Here is a 25,258-nt window from a genome sequence, read left to right on the forward strand (position 1 = left end):
AGTGGAATTTTACATACAAATTCAGGAGTACAGAAATCTCTGAAGATCAGTTGCATAATTATTATTATTATCTTTCTACATCGATACTACAAAATCTGCTGCAAAATCCTTTGGCTACAGCAACAGAACTGATACCGGTAGAGGACCTGAAGGTTACAGCAACAGAACTGAACCCCATTATTATTTATCATCTTTAATACGTAAACAAAAAAATTATTCTAATGCTTTTTGTTTTACGTAAACAAAAAAATTATTCTCACTCGTGACCTACCCTACCCTAAGTAAGATGAGAGGTGTACGTCAATTTTAGCACACGACTCCCAACTACCGCTGTCAAATCCTTTGGCTCGCCTTTTCTTAAATGAGAGGTGTGCACGGTGCACCTATACCAATGAAACTTGATTGCCGCCGCCATTGTTTAACGTGATTTCTGACTACCAGAATAAAACACCATTGTTTTGGAACTGAACACGTACATTGAAAGCTTTCTGATAAACAGACTGACATAAATGGCATAGGGAATGCGCTAGTTCCCAATATCGACCTGAACCATGCGCATGGTAAGGGTGTTATTAGGTTTATCTCAATTTCAAGTTAGAAAAACTCTCTTCCCAGGCTCGATAATACCACCGAAATTATCATACCAGTCTCTTTAAAGTTCACAAAGTTAAAACGTCTGTAACTAGGCGTAAAAAAATTGGTCCACAGTCCGAAAGCCTAGAAGCCGTGGACGTAGAGTTGTCACTTCAAATGCGATGTAGAGTTGTCGCATCTGCCATTGACTAATTTAAATGAATACTTGTCAGTTGTCACTTCAAATGCCAACCTCTTTTATGGCCAACTCTGTCAATCAGATGTATCCGATAATGTTGATTCAAATCCTCCCAATGCAATATGAATTGGCCAGGCTTTTGCCGCTTGTATATGAACGAAGATCTCAATCATGTTGACCTCCCATTAACATGACGAATTATATTTCATTGTGGTAGGTTATACCTCTTCCGGAACTGGAATCTTCAAAACTTGATGCTCAAAAACTGTTTGGGTTTAGCATGATTTTGATCCAAGTTCAAACCAGAATGAATCAAACACATTTGGAGCAATTATTCATGCATCACCTTTCCATAACTCGGTGGGAAGTCTAAGTTTATGCTTGCTTCTTCAGATCTTACTATAAGGTCAAAATTAGCCTGGCGTTTTTAGGGGCCACCCGAAAGGATTTAGGGGCCATCAATTTATACCCAGCCAAAGACTCTAGTTAAGGGGTACCCTATATGATATTGAAGTTACATAAATGCCCTTCTGGTAAAACTGTATAAAAACCAAATCAAAAACAATTCTACTCATTTCAACTCTTCTTCTTCCAGTTTCCTATTATCTTCCGATTGTGGAAGAAAAAAAATTTTTCCACTCCAAAGTCAAATGGCCCCAATTAGGTAAGAATCTATCATTTTTGGGGTTTATTTCGCTTTAATTCGACGGATCGAGAAAAAAAATTCTAGGGTTTTCGGTTATTTATCCAGATTCGGGCGATATTCATGCTCCTTTACTTCCGAATGTAGTCGTGTTCTTCATTTCTCAAGAACATCGACAGTATTCGGGAGAAAGATTTGATGGTTATCTGCCGAATATTGGTGGCCATATCTTCCTGGATACAAACTGCTAATAATCGGTAGTTTAATGAATTTTTTGGCTACCGAATATATTTAAGTAGACACACAGTATTCGGAAGAACACTCACTACCGAATGTATATATTGAAAAAAATCTCAAAATTTCTGATATAGGAAAAATCCCATTTTGGGGCCAGTATTTATTCGGAAGACAATATAATGTTTTATACCTTCGATTATTTCAATTTCAAAATTTGAAAAGTATAAGTTTTTCCAAAATTCTGATTTTTGGGCCATCGTACATTCGGAACTTTACAAAAAAATTATCCTCCGAATATTGCAAGTTCAAAACAAACCACGCCATGGCTCTAGGTGGTTCCAAGGGCCAATATAGAATGTTAGACAGCCCATATTCGGACGTTTTGATAACTAATTATACTTCCGATTATTTCAATTTCAAAATTTGAAAAGTATAAGTTTTTCCCAAATTCTGATTTTTGGGCCATCGTACGTTCGGGACTTTACAAAAAATTATCCTCCGAATATGCAAGTTCAAAACAAACCACGCCATGGCTCTAGGTGGTTCCAAGGGCCAATATAGAATGTTAGACACCCATATTCGGAAGTTTGGGTAACTAATTATACTTCCGATTATTTCAATTTCAAAATTTGAAAAGTATAAGTTTTTCCCAAATTCTGATTTTTGGGCCATCGTACATTCGGGACTTTACAAAAAATTATCCTCCGAATATGCAAGTTCAAAACAAACCACGCCATGGCTCTAGGTGGTTCCAAGGGCCAATATAGAATGTTAGACAGCCCATATTCGGAAGTTTGGGTAACTAATTATACTTCCGATTATTTCAATTTCAAAATTTGAAAAGTATAAGTTTTTCCCAAATTCTGATTTTTGGGCCATCGTACATTCGGACTTAAAAAAATTATCCTCCGAATAATATAGTCGTGTTTAGAAATACCAACTTAATCGGTAGATAAGAATTTAAGTTTGCCACCGAATGTCTTATTCGGAGGGAATACGTGTATCGTTAACAACCGATTGTAGTGCACCAATGATACGAAACCTCAACGGCCATATTTTCAGAAACCTCAACGCCATATTTTCAAAAATTAGATCCGTTGGAACTCTAATCTATATAAGGAGGGTAACCCCTCTCAGTTATTATTGAGTAAAAATCTGAATGAAAAACCTTTTCAATGGCAAGTCCATCATCAATCGACAACATACTTCGAAGATGCAAGCGAACAACTACATCAATTGCAGCAAGGGAAGAAGAAATACAAAAAAGGAACAAACAACCCAAAAAAATTAAACCATCGTTAGTGGCAACGGAGGAGGAGGAAGAGGAAATCAAGGCTAAGAAGCGAGGTCAAGAACAATTCCATCATAGAGAAAGATTAAAACAAGTTTGAGGAAGAGACCGAATGGATAAAAAATTATTACATTGTGAAAGATCTACCCAAAGAACAGCAGGACGATCGTATATTTTGGATTAACGTTTCATTGGGTCCTTTTGTTGGTAAGTACAAGAAGCCACGCCACAATTATGAACCATCCCATGTTTCTTCAAGGGTGCACCATGTTATAAAATTGTGCACCGAGTACAACCGTATTCTTGCTAGGCACAGAGACGACAGGTTTGCGGCACAAGATGCTTATTCCAAGTGGAGAGGAGAGTCGTTTCTACATTTCGAAGCCGCGTTGATTGTTGCATCTCGGACTGGGAAAAAAAAAAACATGTGATGTTTGAGTGCTGTAAATTCAAATTTTTAATATTAATCGGCGGTTTGATAAAATATGGAATTCCCGAATATGATTAATCGTATTGAAGTGTTATAATACTGTTGTTCCGATTACATAGTTTCAAAAAAAATTAATCGTGCCTCGAAAAAAAACGATCAAACATCGTCATCATCCGAGGGGATCAATTCGAGTAACTCAGCGGGAAAGTTGTTGTCCATAACACGATCCCAATCAACCATGTTGGACTCATATTGTTTCACCCAATCCTTGCAATGGTTCATCGGGAAGTAATCGTGCCACTTACTCAACGGAGGTAACGGACAATCTTTCTTTACTCTTAAACCGATAAAATGCATTTCATTCACAAATGCCATTACGATTCTTCTATCTTTAACCGACTCGTCGCAAGCCGTTCTTGTGGGTGCAAACGTCATGCTAAGTCCATACATAGGAGGAACAAAGAAATGTACCACGCAATTCAAAACGTCCGCTAGGAGATATCCAAATTTAGGCATTGTCATCCAATACTTGGATCCGATTGTCTTCAATCCCTTTCGACACTTCACACGCGCAACTAAGTCTTTGAACTCTTGTTCTTTGTCGTATCTATCTCCTCGCCTCATCATCTCCATATAAAACCCTTGTCCTTCACTAGTTGTACCGCCACATCTTATTTCTTAAATATTGGCATTGGGTGACATCTTCGATATCCGCCTCTCTAAAGTAACCCATTTGTTCCGTAGCAACGTGAAACCCACAATTTCCATCCCCATCAACCTCGTCGGTCGAAAAAAAATGGAATGATAAGTGGAGGGAGTTGTTCCAAATACTCTTTGTATATTGTATATGTGGATCGATTTGGTCTTCCATTAAGATCTCTAGGGCAACGAAGAGTACCTTTGTCCTCTTTTATAGTAAGAATTTCCATTGGTTGGGTTTGTTGCGAGGCGTTCATTTGCTCAACAACTTCTTCGACAACATTGGGTTGACTTACTTGAGAAGGCTCTGTAGAGATCTTTGGCCTTACTTGTCGGGTGGTTGGTCCACTTTGATCATTTCTTGGACGACCTCTTTTCTTAGGTTCCGGCTCATCTTCAAATTCGGCTTCCGAACACTCGTGCCTAGACAATATTCTTTTATTAGACAAATACTCCTTCAACTCTTTTCTTTGGATGGTCCTCGACACTTCGGTGTTCGGCCTACCGGTGTTCTTTTGCTTAATAGGTTCATCAACCTCCCTTAAACAAGGGTGAAGGGCTTCCTCCAAATTATGCATCAATATTTGCTTTTTGGTGCCGTTTGATGTAGCGTAACGCTCGGCTATTCGTGCATACAATTCCGACTCGAAGAAAGAGGACATCAACTACCGGGGTGTTCGGAGTGAAATTTAATTGCTTCCAAAATGGGTGAATATCATCGATGTCAATCACTTCAACATACCTACCCAACTTATGACGACATGGGAGTCCAATACCTATCATATCCTTGCAAACACAAACCGTATTCTCGTCATCATAAGTTTTATATAACTTCAATTGTTTCATCATGCGATTTATTCCCATCTTGAAACTTTATGAACAACTCCCCTTAGAAGCAATTTTTCCTTAATATGTTCCATCGGGAATTGGTGTACACTAAATTGCATACATTTCCTAATCTTTACGAGATCACGATTGGTGAATTCATGGATTGCTTCTTGGATCGACACAACTCCATTTTGACTACCAATTAGTATTTTCTTAGTCGACCATGAGACCCCTCCGCAATGCTTGTCTCCTCGTTCTTGAAGTTACGATATTCATATGTCCATGCAAACACAAACCTCTCCTTAATCGTTAACCATTTTTTTTTACAATACTCAACCGGTTTTGGGTAGTCCGTGCCGTATTCATCCTCAAATTTCTTCAAGTTACATTCGTAAATTTCCTCGGTCATCGACCAAACGATTTTGTCCCATGCTTTCATGAACATTTTCCAAATTATTCCATCCTCTTTCCACTTTTCTTCAAATAGCCTATCCTCTTCCTTACGTTCTTCCACGGTTAATTTAATAATGCGCTCATCCTCTTCCTTTGACCTCTTGGTACCCTTCCTTGGTCTTTTAGCTTGGAAATGATGATGGCAATTGGTTTTGAGATTGCATTGAATGTGCCACGTACATTGCAAGTTTTGGGCTTCCGGAAACACTACCGCTATTGCATGCATTAAGGCTTGATCGTTATCCGTTACAATAACCCTTGGAAAATTATCACCGTTATAAATGGACCTCAACGTCTCCAACATCCAAATGAAACTCACATTGTTCTCATGATCCATTAAACCCCATGCAATCGTAAACGTGTTTTTGTCCGAAGTATGAAAAGCAATGTTCAACAACGGCATGTTATACTTGTTTGTCTTATAAGTAACATCTATCAACAAAATTTGATGAAAGCATTGAGCCAATTGGATCATTTCGGGATGTGCCAAGAAAATACGAACCACTATACCATCCTTTTCTTCCCTTCTCAAGGTGTAGCCGTGTAACTCCGCTAACCACTCCGATTGTTGCATGACCGTTCTACCATCCCAATCAGTCCTTTTGATCGTAGCTAGGGCCGACTTAATTGTAGACAAAGAAGACAAGTTGTCGGGATCGTCCGACTTTATCTTACTTAAGATCGCACTCGCTTTTTGGATCCGCATAGACCTCACCGTCTGCATTTGATGTGGTTTTAACTTGGCAACCATTACATGTCCAATTAAATCCAACGGATCATCATGGTTTTGACAACCCTTATCAACTTTATACATTTTATACTCTTTACCTTTAATACCATCGGGCTTATAGAAGACAATCTTAAATGGGCATCCTATCTTCTTGGTATTGCTTCGGTATTTCCTATTCGTCTTCCATATGTACTTACTATTCTTTCCCTCGTGACTCTTTCGCGTCCCACCTCGCTCACAAATCATTTCAAATCGAGTGTCACTAACATGATTATTTTGAACTACCACGCACATCTTAGCTTTTTCCTTGTTCATAAGCTATTCCTTTGCCTCCTTCTTACTTCCAAATGTCTAAACGTTCATAAAACAAAAAAAATCTAATAAGCGTAACCATTTAACATATAAATTTTGCAAAAAAAAAAAGTAGTTATGAGTATACCAAATCGTTTGCATAGTATAGGGAAGTGTCGGGCCTCAAATAGAAGTCATCAACAAACTCTTCAATGGCCTGCATATGAAAGCAACAAATTATTATACAATAATCGGAGATTATAAAATAAGTCAAACTTCCGAATATTCTATATTCGGAATTCTATCGGTTACCCAAAACACCCGATTTATGCAAATGAATGTACACAGTTTACTGAGTGAAAAAAATGATATAATCGGAGGTTATTAAATAAGTCAAACTTCCGAATACTTTATATTCGGAATCCTATCGGTTACCCAAAACACCCGATTTATGCAAATGAATGTACACAGTTTACTGAGTGCAAAAAATGATATAATCGGAAGCTAAAATATATAGTAAACCAGCCGAATATAAATAACCGGGAGATAAATTTAATCGATAAACATCCGATTTTCAAGTTTTCGGAAATTTTATTCGGCAGTCAAATAATGTTAAACTATTACCGATTGTAAAGAATAAGAATACTGAGTTTTGAAATTTTCTGAGGAATTCGTTTTTGGGGCCATTCGGGGGTAAATAACTCTACATAACTACCGAATGTAGATATTTTTGGAAAACCAGTTTGGGGTTTTTCTCATATTCGGCAGTAAACTAGTATCTTGGAACTACCGAATATACATATTTGGTACTCAGTGTGTTATATTCGTAAGTTTAATCTAGAAATTATCTATCGAATCTGGATAGTTCATGGCATTCAATGCATGCAATAATCAGTTTTTCTTGTTTACAAAAGCACACAAACCATGCAAATCGAGTATTTTAGTTTCTTAACACAATACCTGTGTTTTACATGCATCGTTAGCTTCAATATCATGCGATTCTCCATTTTCTTCCATGAAAGGGTATCTAGGTTTTCCTCTCCACAAAAGTTTGGATCATTCAACATATACCCCAAATCGTCTTCTCTAAACGGTCGTGAACCCTCAACATTTTGTTCTTCGTCATGATTCTCACCTTCTTCTTCATATCCATCCATTTTTGTAGTGAAAAAAATGGTTTTTCCCTTTTTTCCTTCAACCTCTTCTCTATAACTCTAATAACTCACAAATGCAAAAGAAATGAAAAAATGAAACAAAAATCATTTTAATACTGCACCGACCACAATCGGAAGTCTGGGAAATATTTTGGCTTCCGATTGAAATTGGAGGATAACAATGTTATCATATCCTACGAATATATAAGGGTAATTTCGCCATTACGAATTACGCGAGATAAAGGCTGGCTACATTTTCCCTTTGGGTGACCTTTTTTGTTTTATTGTTGGCCCCTAAATCCTTTTGAGTGGCCCCTAAAAACGCCAGGAAAATTAGAAGGTACTTCGTGTGTTTTGCTAAATATTGTTATAAACTTATGGACTAGTTGCAAAAATAATTAGAGAAAAAAGAAATTTTATGATTTAATAATTGTGAAAATTAAATTAATAAGAAAATCTCCGCATTAGATTTGACTAGACACCTTGCCAAGTACTATGTCGATAGCTCATCGAGATTCAGGACTCCTAGCTAATCCCCCTGACCTCATAGGCCGTAGCCAATGTCGATTTTATTACCTCGATGCACTTTCAACTTTAGTTTAAATTTCACAAAATATTATCAATTAAGTTTCTTTACATCTATAAATTAAATTTTGTAAAAACTAAAATTGACAAAAGAAAAAAAAAGTTAATTTTCTTTTCACAATCTTTTTTCTCTGGTTTGTCGTCTTTACTATTCACCTAAATATAGCTCCACAACAGTAATAAAATCTAACCAAAATGATTATGGAGTATTTCGACCCTGCAAGGAGTCTAACCATAGCTACAAAATTGAAAAAGATTAAGAACAAATGTTATAAATATTTAAAGTAAATTATGCTGGCTTTGCCACCTTTTCGAAAAGAGGGCACTTTAATTTTTGAAAGATAGCCTCTCAGAGCGTCCACAGTGCGCGACTAAACCCAAATATTTGGGAAAATAACGAGACGTAGTGGGACATTCTACCGATTAAATCCCGACCATCAACTAAATCTCAGACTATATTTGGTCTGGGACCAAGACTAAACTCAGATATACTCGAGCGGTCGTATAGTCGACGCCCCACCACCAGGCGAACGTATAGTCCACGTCCCACACCAGGCGAACGTATAGTCCACGTCCCACACCAGGCGAACGTATAGTCCACGCCCCACACTAGACGAACGTATAGTGCACGCCCCATTTTTTTTCTGGGCGTTGACTAAACCTCCGCCCCACTCTTTTTAAATTTTCAGGAATAATGGGGCGGGCTTTATACCTCCGCCCCATATTTTTTTTTCGAAACTCCCCCGCACCAGGCGAGCGTATATTGCACGCCCCGTACCAGGCGAACGTATATTGCACGCCCCACACCAGACGAACGTATATTCTACGCTCGACCAAATATAGTCTTCCATCCGTAGCGTCACACACCAGACTAAACCCAAATTTTGGTATTTTTTTTTCCTCTTTAGTCTTTGGTTATACTCGCACCACTGCAGTTCTCCTTAGGAGTACATCTATGATCCACCCCACTCCCCTATTATTATACGCAAATTGTGATTGATACACTTTCAAGGGTACCTGCAAAACAAACAACAAATATGGATCAAGGTTATATCACACAGTTGTATTTCTCTATCGTATCACTACCACTGTTGAGCCTTTGCAGATTATTGTCATTTCTTTGGGCTTGATTCTGCCACGAGGCCTTCAGTTATTACATCAATATATGTTCAGGAAACCTAACTATGCCATGGACATTGCATCACAAAGGATATCCCACTAAAGAAAACTAAAAAAGTACACCTAGTATATATGCGCATGAGTACATCTACTTACATTATACAAGAGAGCACCTAACGGAATGAGGTTCTTATTCAAAAAATGGGCTATATAGCTAAAAGTGCAAGTTTTCTAGGCCAAAAATACAGTTAGGATTCAGCCTAGGTCAAATAGACAGAGGAATATTTAAATAAGGAGTTTACGTTCCCTTCATATCACATTACATGATATCAGGAATCCCATTTCTTCTCTCGTCTTCTTCGTCACCCTGAACATAAAACAGATCTGAAACAAAAAACCAGCTCTCGTTCTCCATCGCCGCCATTACCACCGCGGAACATCAAATTTCTCCATTATCGACACCACCATCATCATTTCCACCACCATTGACTATATCATGTTTCCCTGAAACCATCATCGACATCACCGCCATCATCATCCAAGAAGATTTCTGTAATCCCTGATATTTGTCGATGGTTCTTCTTCTTCTTCTTCTTCGACGTGTAAGTTACTATTTTCAATCTAGGATTTTCTTTCCAGCGTTCGAACATTCATATCTTCCTTCAAAATTACTGATTGATTCATGGAACATAAAACTTAGGGTTATAAACCTTTTTTCTCGTTCCTTCTAATCTGTTCCTTGTCTGTGTGTTTTTAATTTGGATTTGTGTTTTTCTTTATGAAATTGGTACTTCAATTATGGAGTTGTTGTTACTGATTTTGTGGTTAATTAAGGGATTCAATTCATTCGACATGGTTTGTTGAATTGAATTGTAGTGTCTAAATAAAATTCGGGGTTCTTCAATTTTGTCTGTGTGGTTATTGTTTTCTTGGATTAGTACTGTCGACATTACAAATGCTTAACAGATTTTTAACTAGGATGAAACTAGTTTCATTGTGTTTTAGGTTGGGTTGAATTTCTATTTTAAACTGAGATGAAACTGATTTCATAGTGTCTTAAATTGGGTTTAATTTGGATTCACCCATTTTAACTCGGATGAAACTGGTTTCATTGTGTGTTTAGACTATGTTGAATTTGGTTTCACACATTTTTAACTAGGATGCAACTATTTTCATTGTGTTTTGGGTTGGGTTGAATTTCTATTTTAAATTGAGATGAAACTGATTCCATTGGATGAAAACATAGCTTTTTGTTTGTTAGCTAGATGAAACTGGTTTCATCTTGTGTTGTCACTGGATGAAACTAGTTTCATCATGTATTTCCACTGGATGAAACATGGTGTTTTGTTGGTTACCACTAGATGAAACTGGTTTCATCTTGTGTTTTCATGGATGAAACCTTTGTATGTCATATGTTATTACTGGATGAAATTGGTTTCATCATGAGTTGCCATTGGATGAGCTTGGTTTCATCCATGTTTCATTATCTGCTAACGCTTGTGGTTGTATATTTTTTTTTATAAAATAAAAACTAAACAAGGCTTGGTTTTATTGAAACAGAGAGGGTTTACTGACGCCGTCTCAAACTCAGATGAAGATGTGATGTTAGTAGATAGTGACGAGATGAGTTTGAAATAGAGTTTGTGCTGCAATTAGGGTATGGATTCAAATGGGTTTCGGTTCAAATCTGAATTGCGGTCAAAGGTTGGTTGTGCCATGGAATTGTGGTGGTTAGCAAGGATTGGAGATTGAATGAGCATGAGATGAAGATTTAATGGGTTGCTGCTGTTGGAATTGGGTTCGTTGCAGCTGGTCAGATGGAATTGAATATGAAGCTGATGTTGTTCGAATCTAAGCTAGCGAACGTGAAAGAGATAGGTCTGTGATTGGAGTTACAATCAGCTGGAAGATGTCGCTGCTGTGGAATGGAAGTTGAGCTCACAGAAACCTGTCCCAGGAGTGCAGTCAACAAAACTGAGATGGAAAAGAGAACAACTGGTTCTGGTGGTTGAAGTTGTGAGAGATTAAGATGAGGTAGTGGTAGTGGTAGTTACAGTCATGATGAAGCTAATTTGAAATGCAGGTGCAGTGGAAGAGAAAGATAAAAGAAGTTACAAAGATGAAGTCAACGCTCAGCTCTGAAGCAGGATTTTAGATGAATGCTAGGTTGCAATTGCAGGATGAGTCAGTATTGGTGGTTGACAGTGTCTAGGACTCGGACTGCAGGTTAACGACGCAGATTGAGGATTTTGTGTTTGCAACTGCACTTTGCTGCAATGGGTTTCTGGTTGTGTTGGTGGTCACTGCCATGGGAAGATGGTGGAGTTTACTGCAATAGAATTGGTGAATGGCAGTTGGCATTTTAAGGAGAAGTGGTTGGTGCTGCAGTATGTATGAAATTGCAGGGAATGATTGCAGTGAATGAGCAAGTCAGGACCAACAAGGATCTGAATTGAGCTGAATTGCAGTGGTAACTGGTGCCGGTGGATGAGGTATTGCAGGCTAAACTTAAGAGATGATAGTCATGGGTTGCGAGGCGTTGGTGATTTTCCACAGATGCAGGTTAGTGGAACTGAGGCTGTTGAATTCAAAATACAAGTGAAGCAGATGGAAATGGCCTGAAGTTGTGGTTGCAGTTGAGTTTCTTGGGTCCAATGAAGGTGTGATTTTGCAGAAAGGCTTTGTGTTGTTGAAGTTGGAAGGAACGCAGGGAGATGCAAAGGATGGTGCTGCAAGAATGAAGGAAGAGATGAGCTCATTGAGCTTGTACGAGTCACAGGAACAAGAAGCAGCTAAGATGGGTACTGTGTAGCTCAATATGCAGCTGCAAATGAATCTACAGAAACTATGAGTTCAGGTTCCTACTGGTGACAGTAGTTGGCCTGAAAGTAAGATGATACTGCAATGAAGTATAGGTTGTTGGTTGATTGAACTACAGGAGTACTGGAAGTGCTGAATAGATGAATGTTAGGGGTTGTGCATGACTGAATTAAAGTGGATTAAAAGACCAGGAAAATGGCCTGAGATATGGCTGGAAATGAACCAGAAAACAAGCAGAACTCGGCCGGAATCGGAGAACGGCGAGTTGAAATTCTGAGAAGATATAGGTGCTCTGTTTCAGTGCTCTGTTTTTTGCTCTGTTTCAGTACTCTGTTTTGCTTGCAATTAACTCGTAAAACAGGGCAAAACAGAGCAAATTAATTCTGTAGAAGATAGGGACATAATTGTCTCTTCAGGTTAATAAATAAAAAATATTCTGGGTCAAATATCCATTTTGGCTCAATGAACAGTATTTTTCTAATTTTTGGCTATATAAACAGTATCTAAAGCTAAGAATCCATTTCACACATGAATTTTCTGTTTTGGTCTTTTTAACCAATTTTATGGTTCTTATTTAAGAGGTGTGGCGAGTAAATCGTAGAGGTGTGTGTGAGAAAGACAGTGTTTCATCGTGCCCAATCATTCCGTTACTCAACTTTCAAAAGAGAAAAAGAAGTAAATTAAAACATCAGAACCTATATACTCACTTGGTAATGAACTAAGCGTTTCTTTGTATTATCAAAAGGATTGGGAATCTCAACTTCAATGACCTATCAACAAAGAATGTAAATGTAAGTCGTGATTGTACCACTATCCCAATAATGATTTCACCAGAGCAATGTCTATAATTCACACACATCGCGTTCATATATCATTATATCAAAGAAGAAGTAATGTGTTGCAAATTTCGCGTGAAAGTAGGGATGGCAATTTGCCCCACCCAAACTCATCTCCGTGGGGATCCGTTCCTATGGGTTAGGGTTCTATCCGTATAAACGGGAAACAGGGCGAGGTATGGGGAATCCCCGAAAGTAGTGATGCGGGGATGGGGTGGGGATGGAATTCAAGATCCCCATCCCATACCCGCCCCATACCATAAACTATTATATCTGATCGAGGAACTTTTTTGAAAGATATAGAAAAAGATCATGATAGGATGATTAATATGGAGGAAGATAGTTAATAATGAGAAACTAAGAAGTAAAATGTATCATAGTACTTAATTGTGGATCAATTGCTTCATTTATTTTTCAGTTTAGTTGGTTATTATAAACTTAAAATTTCAAAATGCACTACTTAGGTTAGTTTATTGTTTGAACCGTTATATTTATTTTTAAATTATTATTATTTACAAAAATTTTAATATTTATTGTAATATTATGGTAACTCATAAGTAACCCATCCCCTACGGTGATTTCTCATACCCGTCCCCGCTCCATTCTTACGGGGAACGGGTAGGAGATGGGTTTTGATTTTTTGAACGGGGTAGGGGATGTGATCCAAGGTCCCCGTCCCATTACCATCCCTACGTGAAAGAAATTAGGAGCCACTTCATCTCCCAAATTAACAAATATACAATGTTCCAATAAGCAAATCGATAAAAAAAAAAGAGTATGACGGTACGTAATCTCAATGGTGCCGGTGCCGGTGCCGAAATGTTGTTTTTCCCTTGGCCGGAATGAAGTATGACCTTACGTAACCTCCAACCCAGCGCTCTCCATGCTTCTGCAGCACCTTTGGATAAAGATGCCGATACCTCTGTTGTGATCATCCATTGTACTGGACTGAACCTTGCATCTCCAGACAATTAACTTGATGTTTGTTTGCAAGTACGTGACTAAAGATAATATACCTGTACTACATCCATTCCCTTCACAACTCTACCGAACATAGTGTGCTTATTATCCCTCTCTGGATGTGCCACAGCGTCGGTTATAAGGAACCGAGAGCCATTAGTGTTCGGCTCCCCCTCATTAGAGAGCCATTAGTGTTCGGCTCCCCCTCATTATCCATGGACACGGTGAAAGGTAAGTCATGCCTCAAACTGCACATATTAGAAAAAATAACCAGTAAGCTTCCTAACAAATGAGAGCCTGACGCTAAAATGTACAGGTTAAGAAAACAATCAAATGTTTAACTAGCTTTTACAATGTCAATCAGCAATAGGAGTTACCTTTCGTGGAACTTATCTTCAAAGTTCCCACCCCAAATAGACACCCCATTGGTGAGAGGTCCCCGAGGAGATCCGGTCTTTATAACGACGCCTCTTACAACCTCGTGGAAAATAACGTTATTGTAATAACCATTGTGGCAGAGAGTGGTGAAGTTGTCCACAGTTTTGGGGCATTCTTCTCTGTACAGTTTTATGTAAATGTACCCCAGTTTTGTGTGCAGAATCTGATTCAAAAGGCCAATACATGGATAAACCATACGTATATAACCAAAAGTGAGTAAAACAAGTACGATTACAATAGAGTGAAAGGAAAAATGGACCCACCACATGATCTACAAAAGAAGTTATAACAGATGAAGCAGCAACCAATTCCTCGGCAGGGAGGTTTTCATCCCTTCCGTTGTTTGGTTCTCGTCGACTGAAATATTTATAAGTAATAACAGAAATTTGAAATCTAGACAAAGTTTCGGGTTTTCTTGAAGTTTTGTTACATATTCACAAGTTATAAGGGAATCTGACAGCAAATCATATAGCAAGCAAGATAAAAAAGAGACTCTTTTAGATACCTGAACAAATAGATTCTGTGTTTCTTGAAAGCGCAACAAAGGAGAGTGGGATCTGTCGAAGGATCTTTGCTCTCGTCGACATTAGCTGCAGCTGCAGAATTTTTTCTCACCTTTGTACTTGTGTAGCCTTGATACAAAGCAATTTTTAAAAATCTATCATTCATCTCAACCTTTCCAAGAATTCGTTCAACTGCATTTGTCTCTAAATTTACTATCTGTGCACATACAATTAACATAAAGAAATTTCAATATTAGTACTGGCAACCATTAACTATTATGCACATGTGAGAACAATAATTTCGTAAGCCTTGCCTTAATGCCAAAAATTGTTGTATATGATGAAGTTAGAGCTCTCATCAAAGATCGCATTTAGTTGAGGCACATTTTCAGTTCTCTCTATTTCCCCCTCAACTGCTACTCTTCGTTCAAAATCATTGGCTCTAACATATTAAGAGGAACATTGTCCCTTTGGAGTCTTTGTGCCGCCTAAATGAGTAGCAAAAACTTATTAAAAGTCTCAAAAAGCTAACTGTCGGAAAGAACTGACTGAAGTGAAAAGTATTATTACCTCTAGGGACTCATCATACTGTTGCCAAAGCGTACCACTTCTAAAATGAAACACACGTATTTTACGATCAGGAGATGTAATGGCGAATTTCTTCCCGTCCGGGCTAACCTACAAAGATAAAGATTAACACCTCAGCCGCAAATACAAAAAGTAGGAAACCTGGTATAGAGGATCCTTCAATCATAAAGCATACTACTTGACATAGGCACTGAACCCATATGGTTCTGAGAGCTGCCTTTCTACCATACCTCAATTGTAGAAACAGAGGTTTTGCACTTAAAAACATCAAGGAGATTGGTGTCACTATTCAGTTTGAAATTCACTCTGCAAAATGTAATGGCATATTATCAATGGTAAGAGGTAACTACAAGAAATTTACTCAGAAACCTAAGACTAAGCATGCGACATCAAACAAAATGTAATGGCATATAGTTGGCCAGATCCTTGTACACCACTAACTAGTATTTCTTTCAATTTCAAATAACATACTTATCTTGCGGGAATTGCAGTTTAACAGAGCACCGGTACTCAAAGAAACCCTTATCATCTGCAGATATCACTGTGTCAAAGATATGGTTGTACTTCATTACTTTTACTGGGCCACTGTGTATCTGCATAATCACATACATGAAAAATAAGAACAGTCGCAAGACCAAAACATAAGCTGATCTAACAAGACTTCCAAGTTTGAAAATCTAATTGGACGGAAATGTAGCAAACCTCTTTAAAGATAATTGGCTCATGCTCATCTGTATCAGAACATGCATCGTATATATAAACAAGTGCAGAGTTTCTATCACTAATGGCAAGTCTAGCTTCGACATCCCCTTGCTTGTAAACCCATTCAATTGTGCCGGATACAAAGGACAGCTGTATCTGGACCATTATGTCACAGTTGATGACGTTGTATATCTTCACCAATTTGTAATTTGGAATTGCACAACAAAGTTGGCCATCTGTGCTAACCTGCATTGTTGAACCAGGTCATGGTTGATGACTGCCACTATATCATAGATTGTATACACCAGAAATAATAAACACAAAATTATGCCTAACATGGTTTTTATTATGGTTCTTATAGACAAGGCTACATAAATAGCGTAAATAAGCACCAGCACAAGCAGATCAACTACTTCACTTAATAGAGGATTAAGAACTAATGATAGAGAAGAGAGACTCAACACACGCACGGGATCTTTCTTACTGTTGGCACTAAATTTTATACCCATGAAACAGGACCAAACCCTGTGAGCATAAACTGGAATGTGAAATTCTAGAGTTTAAAATACGATAAAGAAGCCACTCAAAAAAAAAAAAAAAAAAATTAAACAAGAATTGGCTTGAGTTTAAGCGTATGGGAGGGACACTCACAGCTAAACCTTCAATAGGTCCATAGTGAGATCTGAAATGCTTAGAAAACTCGAAGCCAATAGGTTTTTTCTTCCAAAACTTCAAATCACCTGAAGAATTTAGGAAAGAAAGGTCAGATTAAAAATAACGACCAACTAATGCTAATTCAATAATCAATTGCTTTCAAATTATCTGGATCTTAGTCCAAATTGTGTTTGATAATGGAAATAACTCAAAGAGACACTAAATGAGTGAAGCAAACTTACCGTTAGCACTTCCAGTAATGAGAATCTCTGCTAGTTGTGACACGGCCACTGCCACATGTGTGACTACATCCTGATGCATAGAGCTGTTTTCATACCTATATATAGAAAACCAAATATTCATCATGGTTCATACTTCATGCATTGTAAGATTTTTATTTTTAAGTTCAAACCCTAACTCAAAACACACACACACACAAAAAAAAAAAAAAAAAACAGAACAAGAAATACAACTCACTTAATAGCAGATGGCAGGGAATCAAGATAAGCTTGTTCAAACTGCAAAGCACGTTTGCGAGAAGGAGGAGGACCGATTATTGGGTCTTCTTCTTTAGCATTCTGATCTTTGTCCACCAGTAAAGTGTCATTCAATAAGCAATATGTTATTGAGGGATTATTTTCTTTCAAAGTTAAGGGTAATTAAATACCTTCCACAATGTTGCCAATGGATACTGCTTTTCCCTGGATGCTTCCGTGTCTTTCATTTTATCTTGAAGAACTTTCTCAGAACCTTCAGGTTTCTTCTGTTTGAAAGGGGGAATTTTGTATTGTAAGAATTCAGTACTAGAAGTACAAGGCATTTAAAATGTAAAATGGGGACAAATAGTAGAAGATGTAAAAAGATAGTTATAGCATGATTTATCATAACACGACACATGTTATCCTTCCTTTAGAGTTCTTATATTCTTTTTGAATTGCTGATTTATCAAACCTAAGTTCTTACATTCTTTTTCAATGCTAAGTTATCACAACAATTACAGATAAAAGCCAACGCATCGATTGTGAAAAATAGATATTTTACCTTCTTCTTTCTGTCCGCCTCAGAGTTCTTATAGTCACAGGAAATAGAATCTCAACAATTTCACTTTTACCCTCTTTAGCAGCAATCTCTACTGCAGTCATTCCTTCCTGTGTTTTTCAAAAATAAAAGAGAAGTTTAATTCCATAATCTGGGTCATGGAATAACCCTATAACTAGTCAACCAGTTCTCTCAATTGTAGTGCCAAATTTCCTGACTTCTGGTGGAAAAACTAGTCACATCCAACCAGAATGCTACTTACATTCTCAAGACATAGGTTTTCATGCAAGTAGGCATCTTGGCAATCCCGATAGGTTTTAGAAGAAGTTTGAAGTAGGAGAAATGAACTAAAAGGCAAAGCATTAGGTATCCGTACATTATCCGTAGCATCAGGATTGGCACCCTTCTCAAGAAGATACTTTACGCAGTTCAAATGCCCGTTCACAGCTCCATAACATAAGGGAGTTCCACCTGAAAACAGAAACAACTGTAAGATAAATTTTTATTTCAGCTAAAGAGGTTTCCCTTTATGATTAATAAGGATATATAATTGGGAAAAATACCAAAACCTAATTGATCAAACAATCAATCCAAGTTCCATTTCAGTCCCCTATACTATGTCTGTTCAGGAAGTATACTGAAAGTATTCTTGTTCTGTGACATCCTTACCAAGATCCACCACATCTTGTTGACAACAAGTATAATTGTTAGAAGAGTTATCCTCACAATTTTTTCCTAATCTGTAACGAAATCCATGAAACTGAAGCAATAATGGACGATTCTCAATAGTGAAATCTGCTCTCTAGGAGATTATTTTCTATGAAAACAAGAATTTCAAGGTTACAAAGCAATCGAATCTGAAAAGAAGAAAAAAGATCAAAAGTAAGAAGTCAATTTGTGAAAAGAAAGATATTACCGTCATCATCAAACGGGTTTTATTTTTCCAAAAAAAAAAAAACAAATTTGCATGGACTATGTTTTGATCCCTAGACCTATTGCCCACTAGTTGTTTTTTCATTTGAATAGATAAAACAATAGTCCCACATAGACTAAAATCTAAAGAGATTTAGACTTAAATACCATATAATTGGCTAGAAGGGCATGGCCCTTGGGTCAACACACTTTTGTGTGAGGGAGAAGACCTAGACTAGGGCAAGGTTGCCTTTCTCGTACGCGTTCGTCCGGCGGGTCAGGTTCATTAGGTCCTATCTTTTTGCTGAAACTTTTGGTATGTGTTTTCCACACATGTAAAAGAATCTTACTCCTTGTCTGTACGTGTTCGGCTTGGCTTCTTTGTGTGTCTCGCATGCTTTTGACTGACTGACAAAAGCAAAAGCTGAAGTTGTTTTCTGCAAAAGCAAAACTATTTTTCTGCTTAAAGTTAAAGTTGTTTCTAACTGACAAAAACAAAGTGTTTTCTGCTTAAAGTAAAAGTGTTTTTTGACTGACAAAAGCTAAAGAGAAAACCATCTTCACTCTGTTTAATGACTGCCCCTGTCTTGCACTGTTTTTAACAAAAACATCACCATTACACATGGTTTTGTTGCATGCCTTTTTTCTCTCGATTGTAACGTCTTGAACACTATATAAGGGAGGAGTCCTGAGCTCATTTGAAACATAAAAGAGAAACATCTCTTCTTCTACTCTCCCTCTGCTTTCAGTACACAAGTTTTCTCTGTTTTTAAGTTTTTGCTAAACACTGCCAAGTTCTAAGAGTACTCTCTTTGTATGCTACATTGAGGGGTACTATCAGTAGTTGTATCCTGGAGGTGACTCTCCAACTGCTATAGCATCTCAGAGGAGTAGTAGGCGATATTGCCTTTAGGACAGGGTATCATATACGTGCCTCTACCTTTTTTCTGTGCATCTCCAGGAACATCAGTCAAGCGTCGGTTTGAGCTAAGTATTCTCTTCTCAATTACTACGATTGTTGTTACATATTAACCCAACAATCTAAAGGAAATATCGTCTTTACTATATTTTTTGCTGTAACAACGTGGGAAAGAGTATTGTAGACAAACCCCAAAAGTTTAGTGGAAAAGACTTTAAATGATGGCAGTCCAAAATGTTATTCTTCTTAAAAGACCAAAGGTTAGATGAAGTTGCCTTAGAAAGACCCTCAAGAAGGCTTCATGACCGTGGTTATGAAGATAGACTGGATAGGTGGACTAGGAAGAATTACATGTGCAAAAACCATATTCTTAATTGTCTGGATGACTCCTTGTACGACTTTTTTATAATGCAAAAGAAAATTTTACTGCTTTTGATTTATGGGAAGCCCTAAAAGAAAAATATCTTGCTGAGGCTGCTGGAAGCAAGAAGTTCTTGGTGAATAGGTTCCTGGAATATAAGATGACTGATGAAAATCCTGTTGTAGAAAAATTCGTCGAACTACAGCTATCAACGAAATTCTTGCTGAAGGCATGCATATTGATGAATCTCTACAAGTATCTGTAGTGATTGAAAAGCTACCACCCTTATGGAACGAGTACAAGAGGAGGCTGCGATACAAGAATCGCGAAATCATCATGGTGAAGCAGGGGAAAAAGATCCAGGTGGAGGAACTTCTGTTCTGCAAGGATAATAGCCTGATGCTGAGCAAAGACATGTCCAACAAAGCTCATGTCCTGGACGATAATGCCGCGTCAAAAAAAAGGTACGGAGAATCCAGCAAAAATGGTAAACGTAACAAACTTCGTAACTCCAAAGGTAACCATCTTAAGCCAAAGGGTGGTGTCTCCAAAAACACCATCAAAGGAGACTGCTATAACTGTGGAAAAACTGGTCATATGGCCAAAGACTGTAGGGCACCTAAAAATACCAAAAATGATCCTAAACAGAAAAATAAGGCAAGCGTAGTAGATGATTCTGGATATTTTACTGGCATGGTGTCTGAAGTCAACCTTGTCTCTAATGTGACCAATGTGAGAGACTGGTGGCTTGATTCTGGAGCCACCAGGCATGTCTGTAAGTTCAGAAATGCTTTCTCCTCCTATAACAAAGTAGGAGACGATGAGAAATTGTTTATGGGAAACTCTTCTACCTCTAAAGTGGTAGGAAAAGGCAAGGTTGAATTGAAGCTCACTTCAGGAAAAACTCTCGCATTGAATGACGTGTATCACGTCCCGGACATATGCAAGAATCTTATCTCAGAAACCATCTTACTTGGGAAAGGTTTTAAATTTGTAGCTGAGTCTAACAAAGTTGTAATCTCTAAAGGTGGTGACTTCGTAGGAAAAGGATATGTCACTGAAACATGATTAAGCTTAGTGTACTTTCTTTGAACTTGAATGATAATGCATCTTCTTCTGCTTATGTTTGTGACTCCTCACATGTTTGGCATGATAGACTAGGACATGTTAATTTCAAATCTATTGAAAGACTTGCTAAATTAGGCTGCATTCCTAAAATAAACTTTGACAGAGGTCATAAATGTGAAATTTGTGTTGAATCTAAATATGCAGAAAACCCTTTAACAAAAAGGTTGAACGTAGTACAACTCCCCTAGAACTAATCCACTCGATTTGGGAGATTTGAAATCAACACCAACTAGAGGTGGTAAAAAATGGTACATCACTTTTATAGATGATCACTCAAGATACTGTCAGGTTTATCTTCTTAGAAGTAAAGATGAAGCCTTAGACGCTTTCAAATTATATAAACTTGAAGTAGAAAACCAAAGAGGTGTTACTATTAAAACTCTTAGGTCGGACCGAGGCGGTGAGTATGTGATACCTATAGGAGAATTCTGCAAACTTAATGGCATCATTCATGAAACTACTGCACCTTCTTCACCTGAGTCGAATGGAGTAGCTGAAAGGAAAAACCGAACACTCATAGATATGGTGAACGCTATGTTAGCTAGTTCAGGGCTACCTTCGAACCTGTGGGGGGAAGCAATTCTCTTTGCTTGCTATATCTTGAACCGAGTTCCATTTAAGAAATCTGACAAAACTCCATATGAGTTATGGAGATGAAGACAACCTTCCTGCGCATACTTTAAAGTGTGGGGGTGCTTGGCCAAGGTGGTCATTCCTCGTTCCAAGAAAACCAAAATAGGACCTAAAACTGTGGATTATGTTTTCCTAGGCTATACTGAGCACACTAGTGCTTATATGTTCATGTTCATTGGTGAGAATACCATAATGGAATCTAGAGATGCAGTGTTTTTCGAACACATTTTCCCTTTAGGGTCTGGACCTCGCAAAAGGGTCTGCGACGATCTCACAGATGTTCCTTCGACTAGTCAACCCCCGTCTCTAGATGTTGAAACCGAACCTAGAAGAAGTAATAGGGTTAGAACCGAGAAAAGTTTCGGCCCGGATTTTGTGACTCTTACGGTAGTCCGAACCCCAAACCTATAAGGAAGCTATGACTTCTCCGGAAGCTCCCTTCTGGGAAGAAGCTTCGAATAATGAGTGGGATTCCATTCAACAAAATGATACTTGGGATCTTGTAGACTTACTTCCTGGTAGTAAAACCATAGGTTGCAAGTGAGTCTTCAAAAGGAAACTTAGAACATATGTAACTATAGAAAAACACAAATCTAGGTTGGTAGCTAAGGGTTATAGACAACAGGAAGGATTAGATTTCTTTGATACCTATTCACCGGTCACAAGAATCACTTCTATCCGGATGCTGATTGCTATTGCTTCTATTTATGATTTGCATATACATCAGATGGATGTTAAAACTGCATTTTTATATGGTGAATTGAATGAAGAAATTTATATGGAACAACCTGAAGGTTTTGTTGTGAAAGTTTTTGAAGATAAAGTATGCAAACTGAACAAATCTCTGTATGGTTTAAAACAAGCACCTAAACAGTGGCATGAAAAATTTGATCATGTAATGATATCTAATGGATTCAAGGTTAATGAATCTGATAAATGTGTTTACATTAAATTTGTGGATGATTCTCATGTTATTGTGTGCCTATATGTTGATGATATGCTCATATTAGGTAGTAACCTTTATAGTATTAATACCACTAAAAGCATGCTTAACAAAAACTTTGACATGAAAGACTTAGGCCCTGCTGATGTAATCTTAGGGATGAAAATCAGAAAGACGTCTGATGGATATAGTCTTAGTCAATCTCATTATGTTTAACTGTGCTTAAGAGATTTAATCATGAAAATGCTAAACCTGCAACTAGTCCTTATGATCCCAATTGTAAATTGAAAAAGAACAAGGGTGAGGGAATTTGTCAACTTGAGTATTCTCGTGTTATTGGCAGTCTTATGTATTTAATGAACTGTACAAGACCTGATATTGCTTACAGTGTGGTAGGCTGAAAAGAATACCTACATGTTATAATCGCAAGTGCACGGTTGTCGGTTGTAGTGTGTGCAAGTGCGAGTCGATCCACAGATACTTGGGTGTGTAATTGAAGCTAAGGTTTCCCAACTGATTTCTAGGCATTGACAGTGACAGATAGCTTTGATGTTGTGTTAAAACAACTCTGAGATGTTGGTAGTGATTGAACTAGTGACAAAAAGTAATGTAAAAGTTTGCAGAATGTAAGAAAGATGTAGAGATTGATAGTGAAGATACTAAGGCCATGAATTCACCTTTAACTCTAAGCTAAAGCACTCTAGTTTTCTATTGTTCTTGTCCCTTTGGTATCAGACAGTGATGACAAGTTCTAGCATGTCATTTTTTCCAGGGCACATAAAGGTAGACTAAAGAGAATGACAACTAAAGTTCTCTAATCCTAGCATTAGTTGGCTAATTAAAGTTCAACTCAATGTAGACCTAAATCCTAGTTGCTTCTAATTATCTTAGGCATTATGATCATACAAGATACAAAGACATACATGAATTCAGCAGCTTAAGAATTTAAGGCTTCATCAACACCTTAGTATTGATGTTTAGAACATAATTAAACTAACTGACATTTGAACTAAAACGTGTAACTCAAACATGAACTTGAAATTTAACCGAACCCTTGAGCTTGGCTAATCCAAGTCTCAATTGGTGCTCTGGCTAGCCCAGGCATGCCCTCTACATCACGAGCAACATCTCTATTTATACCCCAAAATCCAAAATTAGGGTTCTTACAACAAATCCCCAAATCCAAAAACAGTGACAATTTAGGGTTTCTGATTTACCTAATTTGATGGGATGATTCTTACCCATGTCTTCGACCCATTCTTCGCATGCTCTTCCTGCTCCATCTCCTGTCTTCAATTGCTTCTCTAGGTTAACCTAATTCATCAACCTCTAACCTAGGGTTTCAGAGAGAGGAAAGGTGAGACATTGATGAAGTAGGAGGCTAGAAAGATGGGGGGAAATGATGGGTTGATAGCCATGATGGCTTTTGGTGGTGGTTGTGGCAGTGGAGAAGGTGGTGGCAAGCGACAGGGAGTGATGGTGATGGAAGAGAGAGCTCTGCAGACGGTGAGGGAAGAAGAACTCGATGGGAATTTGGGTAAGGTCTGTTTGGTTGCGGTTTTTGTTAGGGTATAAATGTTGGTTGCTGCGGTGTTGTGCGGGTGTTGCGTATCTTGATGCTTCGAGCGTAGAAACCGTAGGATAGTATGAGATGAATCGAATCGGACGGCTAAGAGGGAAGCGGCTTGTAGCGACCGTTGGATGTATGATACATCAAATCTGACGGCTTGGATTAGAGTTCGGTGCTATGATGTGAGTCAGACGTATCGAAATCTGATGCACAACGATGAAGCGACCGTTGGATGCATCTATGGATCCAATCTGACGGCTACGAGTTGAATGGCTTTGGGTTTGGAGTTTTACGCTTTGGGAAATAAGTTTGGGTTTAGACAATTCTGAGCCCACTTCTTCTTTAAGAACAAATTATTCCTTGTTAAGCCCAATTTTATCCTTGAGTCTTCCATACCACATTCTTTACTGCTTTCTTGCACGAGTCCTTATCGGCTTTTCACCACTTTTCTGCTCTTTTCGCTCCGCGACTCATCCAAGCTTTATTTAGAGCCTAAAAATACAAAATTAAACAGTTTTAAGTATTTATTCATGAGGAGAGTAAAATACAGAATATGGGATAATATCCAAATTCAAAGCACAAAAGATGAGTTAATTGCCAAGAAAAAGATATAGAAATATGCACTTTTTAGCACTCATCAAATACCCCCAAACCTGAATTTTACTTGTCCTCAAGTAAAACAAAACTAAAGAAATTTTACCTATACCACTGTCGCTGGTTTCTCGAATGCATTTAGCGTATGCACTATGCCTTTTAAACCACTAAGTGTCCCTAGTGGACGAGTTGAAGTCTCGTGAAGGTTTGCTTAGAACGTACCTACAAAGTTCTAGGACAAAATATAAGCTCAAATTCCATGAAATGTGACGTGTGCACGACAGTTTAAGCTCACAACAAAAGGAATATGTCAATCTAGCTGTCAAAGGCACAATCCTAGCACTGGTAACGACTAAAGACATGTGATAAGAGTGTAAAGTGTATCTACACATGTTTAAAGAATGACCTGAAGTTATGACTACTAATC

General features: G+C 37.9%; 1 long non-coding RNA gene and 1 pseudogene across 1 annotated transcript; one reads left to right on the plus strand and one right to left on the minus strand.

The window, feature by feature from the left end:
- The first annotated feature begins 9,566 nt into the window (after window positions 1-9,566).
- Window positions 9,567-12,581, plus strand: LOC113271600. The gene is made up of 2 exons (XR_003322227.1): window positions 9,567-9,834; window positions 10,793-12,581. It is a non-coding gene; the product is annotated as an uncharacterized LOC113271600 (long non-coding RNA).
- A 795-nt stretch (window positions 12,582-13,376) lies between these two features.
- LOC113271601 lies at window positions 13,377-18,707 on the minus strand (annotated as a pseudogene).
- Window positions 18,708-25,258: the final 6,551 nt, after the last annotated feature.

The sequence above is a fragment of the Papaver somniferum genome, chromosome 4, assembly GCF_003573695.1.
Source record: "Papaver somniferum cultivar HN1 chromosome 4, ASM357369v1, whole genome shotgun sequence".
NCBI lineage: Eukaryota > Viridiplantae > Streptophyta > Magnoliopsida > Ranunculales > Papaveraceae > Papaver > Papaver somniferum.